The sequence below is a fragment of the Phyllobates terribilis genome, unplaced genomic scaffold, assembly GCF_046119375.1.
Source record: "Phyllobates terribilis strain yellow unplaced genomic scaffold, ASM4611937v1 Scaffold_7__3_contigs__length_470593459, whole genome shotgun sequence".
Taxonomy (NCBI): Eukaryota; Metazoa; Chordata; class Amphibia; order Anura; family Dendrobatidae; genus Phyllobates; species Phyllobates terribilis.
Genome location: NW_027362767.1, coordinates 238,672,985 through 238,678,984, shown reverse-complemented (window position 1 = coordinate 238,678,984; position 6,000 = coordinate 238,672,985). Strand labels below are relative to the sequence as shown.

Sequence of the window (6,000 nt, the reverse complement as noted above, 5' to 3'; positions counted from 1 at the left end):
TCCCCCTGCTGTGCCACGACCTCTGATAGCAGAGTTGGAAGGTGGGTGGCACAGCAGGGGGACTCACCTGTGATGAGTGTGGGGCACCATCTTAGTTTGTTGTGGGTCACTCGCTCTTCCAATTATGACCCTGAGCTAAAGTGTAATGAGCGTCTGCCAGATGCCTCTGATGCCACTTATCTCTGTCACAAACTGCAGCATCAGATAAGGCTTCGTTCACATTTCTGTTTGCACATCTCGTTTGTTCCGTTTACAATAAATATGAGCGGAAATCACGGGTAAAGCGGATGTGATGATTGTTATGGCGGGCTGTTATGTGTCAGTTTTCAGAACAGAAAGAAAAAAAGTTTTGCTTTGATGCTATCTTTTTTTCCATTCTAAAAACTGACTCAAAACGGAGCAAAGACGGACGGAGAGCGTAATAATCAGCTTCCGCTCCCATCAGTTATGATTTCCTCTAAACGGAGCAGACAAACGGAAATGTGAACAGAGCCTAAAGGGAAGATGGAAGCAGTCAACTCTGAGCAGCAGAGAATAATGGTGCCAGGGGACAGGGTGCATAACAAAAATGTGTAGGTGCAGCCCTCCAGTGACCTCAGGTGTTACTGCTCACTGCCACCAGCAGAGGGCGCTCAGCAGACAGATCCAGCAGCATGGAAATGTGTCTTGGTTTTGGTGGGAGGACCTGATCCCTGCTGAGCTGCTGCCTGTTGTCTCTGGGAGACTTGTAGGGAACTTGTTTCGGAGGAGTTCTCGGGTGGAAGCTGCTGAATGTGCAGGGGGACCCCGGGAGCAGGTAAGGAGAGACCCCCTGACCCCTGGTGCTGCACCCCACACCCCTCTCTGCACCCACCTCCTCTGTATACAGGTGGAGAGGCACTCCCCAATGTGCTCACTACACGTCTGTCTGTCATTATTGGATACCCCCTATCGCCTGTACTTCCCCTTTTAATTTTTGACAATAATCAGCCATTGTGCCGTGACAGTGGGATCATTGTAGGGATCAGGTTATGGCCCCCCCTTCTCGTCCATGTCTTCCCGTCCATGTCTATTCCGATCATTTCTGTCGCCAGTCAATCACTATGAACGGACCGCTGTTTATAATAATGGGACACATGGAGGTGATAAAGGGGTCCCCCGTGGACTGCAGTTCTATATCTCGCTGCCGTCCACGCTCAATGATCAAACCCGCCACGGATCCGCACGTCCTATGTGCCAATTTTGCAACAAAATTCACTGCTGTGTTGAAATAGAAAAAAAATCCCTTTTATTCCCTTTTGTTGAAGGAGTTTTCCATCAAGTGCCAGACTTTTGTGTCATTAGTGACTGGTTGTGCTACAATGATCAGGGTTGTGGAATAAATTCCAATTTGCAGACATTTTAGCTTTTTTTTTTTTTAGAAACAGAAACCCTTTTAAAGAAAACAAGGGACTATTTAGTGTCTGATTTTTATTTGGAGCCGCACAGTATTGTGACGACCTGGTGGTATTACTCACATACTGTCCTGCTTTTTTGGATGCCGAATGCTTAGGAACTCTGCATATATTACTGCTCAGGAGTCTGGGAAAGCTGGGTGACCACTCACCTGTAATAGACATCTTGACTGTCGCCTAGTTTGTGCTATTATAAAAACGCAGCCAGTTACTAAAGTTGTTGTGATGTGATAGGAAAAACCAGTGTACAACAGGTTGGAGCTGGCACTTAGGGTGCTGGTGTGCGCTGCGGAGGAGTGGCGCCTGGACATGTGTGGTATCAGGCTAACGAACCTGGGACATGTGTGCCTGGTGCTAGCAATGCCACCGACTGGCGCAGAGATTGTATACCCTCTGTGAATGGGGCAACACCTCTAGTTATGACATCTACTGCTATAATATGGCGCCACCTGGTGTTCATAGTGTATAGCAATGTGCACGTCCAGTCAATGGTGGACACACATGCTCTGTTCACTGCCGAGCAGCCAATAGTAAAGCCGAGAAGACATCTAGGAATTGACTTATGAGTAAGCAAATTCTATTTTTTTATTCCACAGGATAGGTGATAACTTATTGATCAGTCCGGGTCCGACTGTTGGGTCCTGCACTGATCATAGGGACGGGTCATTTTTTAACCCTCGTTAGAATGGATCGGCAGTGCACATGCTCAATCGCTGCTCCATTCATTCCCTATGAGGCTTGTTCCAGCAGCCCCATAGAGAATGAATGGAGCGGCCATCGACCATACACAGTGCTGATCCATTCTAACAGGAATATAAGTGACCTCTCAGGGATAAAAAAAAAAAATCCCGGTTGTGCCAGTCCTGGCAGCTGGACCCCCACTTATCAGTAAGGCAGATTGTGCTGGAAAACCCCTTTAACTATTAAATTCCCTGCTGACTCTGGGGTACCCCAAACCGGGTATCCCTGACCTCAGTGGTCACGTGCAGAACACGCGCATATAACCACTGAGGCCTGTGATTGGCTCGTAGTAGTCAAGGGACTAATAGATTGGACCCCATCACTTTTGGGACAGGCGCTTGTGGCAGTGGCAGGTTCAAGGGCTAAATAATGCATATTTCTTTATTTTACAGCATTCTCTACTATAGGACACATTTTTTTAAAATCCCATGAAAACCCCTTTAAAGGGATTGTCCAAGTTTAACTCAATTTTTCCCCCCAAAAAATTATTATTCTGACATGACTGGGTGACGTGACTGACGTGGAAGGGATAGTTCAGTGAATGCGATGGAAACCCTTTTAGAGGCAAGTTCTGCTGGAGTGTCCTGCTCAGATCTATTTGTAGAAGAAAAACCTACAACTTGTTCCCATGGCAGAGCAGACAATTATCTAGAAGGTTCCCTCGGGCACTTCATTCCTAATCTTATAAACCACTGGCAGGACGTGGCTGGCGCTGGCCTTGTTGGGTATGCAGGGTATACAGGACTTACCAAAACTAGTTTCCCATAGACGTCGATGAGCTTCCTTTCCCCCATTATTTTTCCTTTCCGCCATCCTTGATTAAGCTCCCTGATTTATTGTTGATGACCCACAGTTCTGTTACAATTGATAAGTTTTTCCCCATCAACCTTGGCAGCAAAATAAAAAAAAATTGTTAAATTATTTGGGGTTTTCCTAAGAAGCTGTTACTGCCTCATAGCTTCTTTACCTGTTGACGTTGCCCAATGAGGAAAATGTTACGTGTGGTCCTGGTTGGTCCCATTCTTATTTCTGAGAACTAGCGCAGGACTTTTCCCTTCACATTGGGGTCCATTTTGACTCCCGTATCCCCAAATCCAGGAAACTTGGAAGATATTAGTTCAGATATGGAAAAAAACAACATCTGTCATTGGGTTTTTTTGCACAATGGACTGAAAGCACATAGTAGCTGCCCAGCATGGAGTACGTGATCCTGTCATATTTCCACAATTGGACTAGCTCAGGTTTGTCCGGTGCTAAGTGTTCATTCATGGATCCATTTTCTTTGTGAAAGCTGTAGAAGTCATAGTCCTCTTCCAGTCTTGTCTCCTCATGCTGGGAGTTGTAGTTTTTCTCCAGGATGTGGCTTTCTGCGGTCTGTAGCAGCGTACAAAAGGGCAGGATACAGATGCAGAAGGATATATTGTTCTGGTTCCTTCCATGGTGGTGATAGAGACGTCTTTTGGTGGACATCTTTCCGGGCCCCCTGTGCTTCTTTTCCTGCTCTGTTTCAACCTATTTTCACTCAAGACTCACAACAGGAACTGAGACATCAGGGAAGAGTGGAAATCAAGGTCCAGCCAAGAGCTGCTCATCGGTAGAAGATGTTTGTCTAGTGACTGACCCCTAATGTCGGCCATAGTGGGCAAATATGGTTTAGACTGGTTGGATTTCAGCTCTGAAGGGCTGCGCTTATCCCGTATCCATCATACTAACACATCTGCTGCACTTCCACAACTGATAGTCGCAGTGTCAGCCTCCTATTTCTGCTGCGGTTGATGACAATCTCTTAAAGATGAATGTCGCAGCCGTCCTTCTTGTTCGGTGTCTTCTCCCATTTTTGTTCTCCACCACACCCCGGGCTGATGACCACATTGGTATAAGCAGAGGGCAATGTCTCCCCACTGTTTACCCAACTGCACAAGATCACAGGCTGAATCATAAAGTTACTTATCTACAGAACAAAGGAGGAAGGTGTTGGAGGCTGAGGCAGGCTTGCCACCATCTTATAACCTGAGCATTACTAAAAAGAGTTCCCAGGGAGGGGGAGGGTGAAGAAGACATGGAGGGAAGGTGCTTGAGCCCCTTTTTTATCAAGAATGGCCCACAGCAGTTATTCTACAGCTTTTCCATAAACATTCACATTTGGATGGGCCGGGCATGTGGGTTTATTGCCTGAGGCAGGGATAGTTGGCTGCCAGACACCTCGGTGATGCTTATGTCCTAAGAAAAGAATTAACAGGCCTCAGCCCCACAGTCCCCTGATAGCTCCTGACAGAGGAAAGAATGGTGGGGTGGGTTGTTTTACCACACGTCTACTTTCCCAAAATGTCCCAGACAAGAGGGGAGGATGCTTGGATGAGTAGGCCTGTAAAGAAGGCCCCTGTGACAGCCGCTGAGAGACAGGGCGTCCTATTAGATTCGCCAAAAAGCAAGGGTCCCTGTGAGGGCTTCTGAGAGACGGGACACTGCATTGTGGGGTTTACCAAAAGACGGAACCCTGTCGGCCTTCTCCCAGAAGCAGGGGGCCCCTCCGTCTGCCTTCTCCCAGAAGCCGGGGGCCCCTCCGTCTGCCTTCTCCCAGAAGCAGGGGGCCCCCCCGTCGGCCTTCTCCCAGAAGAAGGGGGTCTTCTTGTGGCTGCCAAGAAGCAGAGGGCCCAGAGGAAGCCACCAAGATATATGGAACTTTTACGGCTATTCTGGAGATATACTAACCATAATTTAAGGAGATTGGCTGCGGAGGGACATTTTGACCATAGACAAGTCATGTATCTCAAAGTTGTTCACCATCTTCTCTAACTTGATTTTATCCTAATCCTTTGTAGATAAGTCACAGATGTCTTGCAGCTGCTTCTCTCCTAACACGTCCATTACTAGCTATACGTGCAGGATGATGGTGGCATTGGTTGGAGAAGATGGTTGTTGTCCTAGTGAAATAGATCATACACGGTGGATGTTACTCATCGCTTTCCTGGTAGATAAGTGACGCCAGAAGTGCACGTCTGTTCACCTGCACGCACCATAAATGCAGAGTGTCGCCTGTGATAGTGAGCGCTGGCGGCTGTGGACGCTGCCACCACCTGCCCATTGTCGTTACATGTGAAGATGAGACCTGTCAGAGCAGAAGGGACGGCCAGAGAATAAAAGCCTTTCATGTCCATCCAAATAAGAAGCAGCAAATCCACAGCAGACGAGGTGACTATATATGTAATAAATATATATACTTCTCGCTTTGTCTCCACCACTCCCTGCCGGAGCAGCAGCCGCACCGTCCATTATCTGCTCACTGCTGATGGGCTGACACTTATAAACCACTTCCTCGATTTGTACCTTGTGTTTTTTGGGACACGTCCCCAGAGCTCTTCTAACAAACCTCTCATGTTGGTTATTGATATAATTTCACTTCTTTATTTTTAATCTGTTCGCTCTAGACTCTTATGTGGCGGGGACATAGTAGCGATGTTCATCCTGCACTTCCTTGGTTCATGAATAGAATGCGAAATCTACAGTGAAAACTGACACCTGCACAGGTGGGGCGGTGAAAGATGTTTCTGAATTGGCTGTTTGGCAGACAGGTATCTCTCCCGACTTCCCCATACATATGAGCGCTCATCATGTGTTTTCAATGGGGAGAAAGGAGACAGAGGATTCTTATCTCTCCTGAAAACAAATGGATTGGACGTTGAAATCCCGCTGACATCCCTACCGCCCGATCCTTCTCCGCCCCCCAACATCATAAGTCGGAGGGATCTGCTGAAATCAGTAGGTGCGGCTGACTTTTATCTAATCTGTATGTGGGTCTTTTTTCCATTGTGAATTGGCTGATAAC

General features: G+C 47.3%; 1 protein-coding gene across 1 annotated transcript in view; it reads left to right on the top strand.

Annotated features, from left to right (window-relative positions):
• Nucleotides 1–637: 637 nt before the first annotated feature.
• Nucleotides 638–6,000, top strand: part of PLXNB3 (plexin B3) — a 57,425-nt gene continuing 52,062 nt past the window's right edge. Inside the window, exon 1 of the mRNA XM_073639923.1 lies at nucleotides 638–796. The gene's annotated coding sequence lies outside the window, so the exon portion shown is untranslated. The remainder of the gene's footprint in view (nucleotides 797–6,000) is intronic.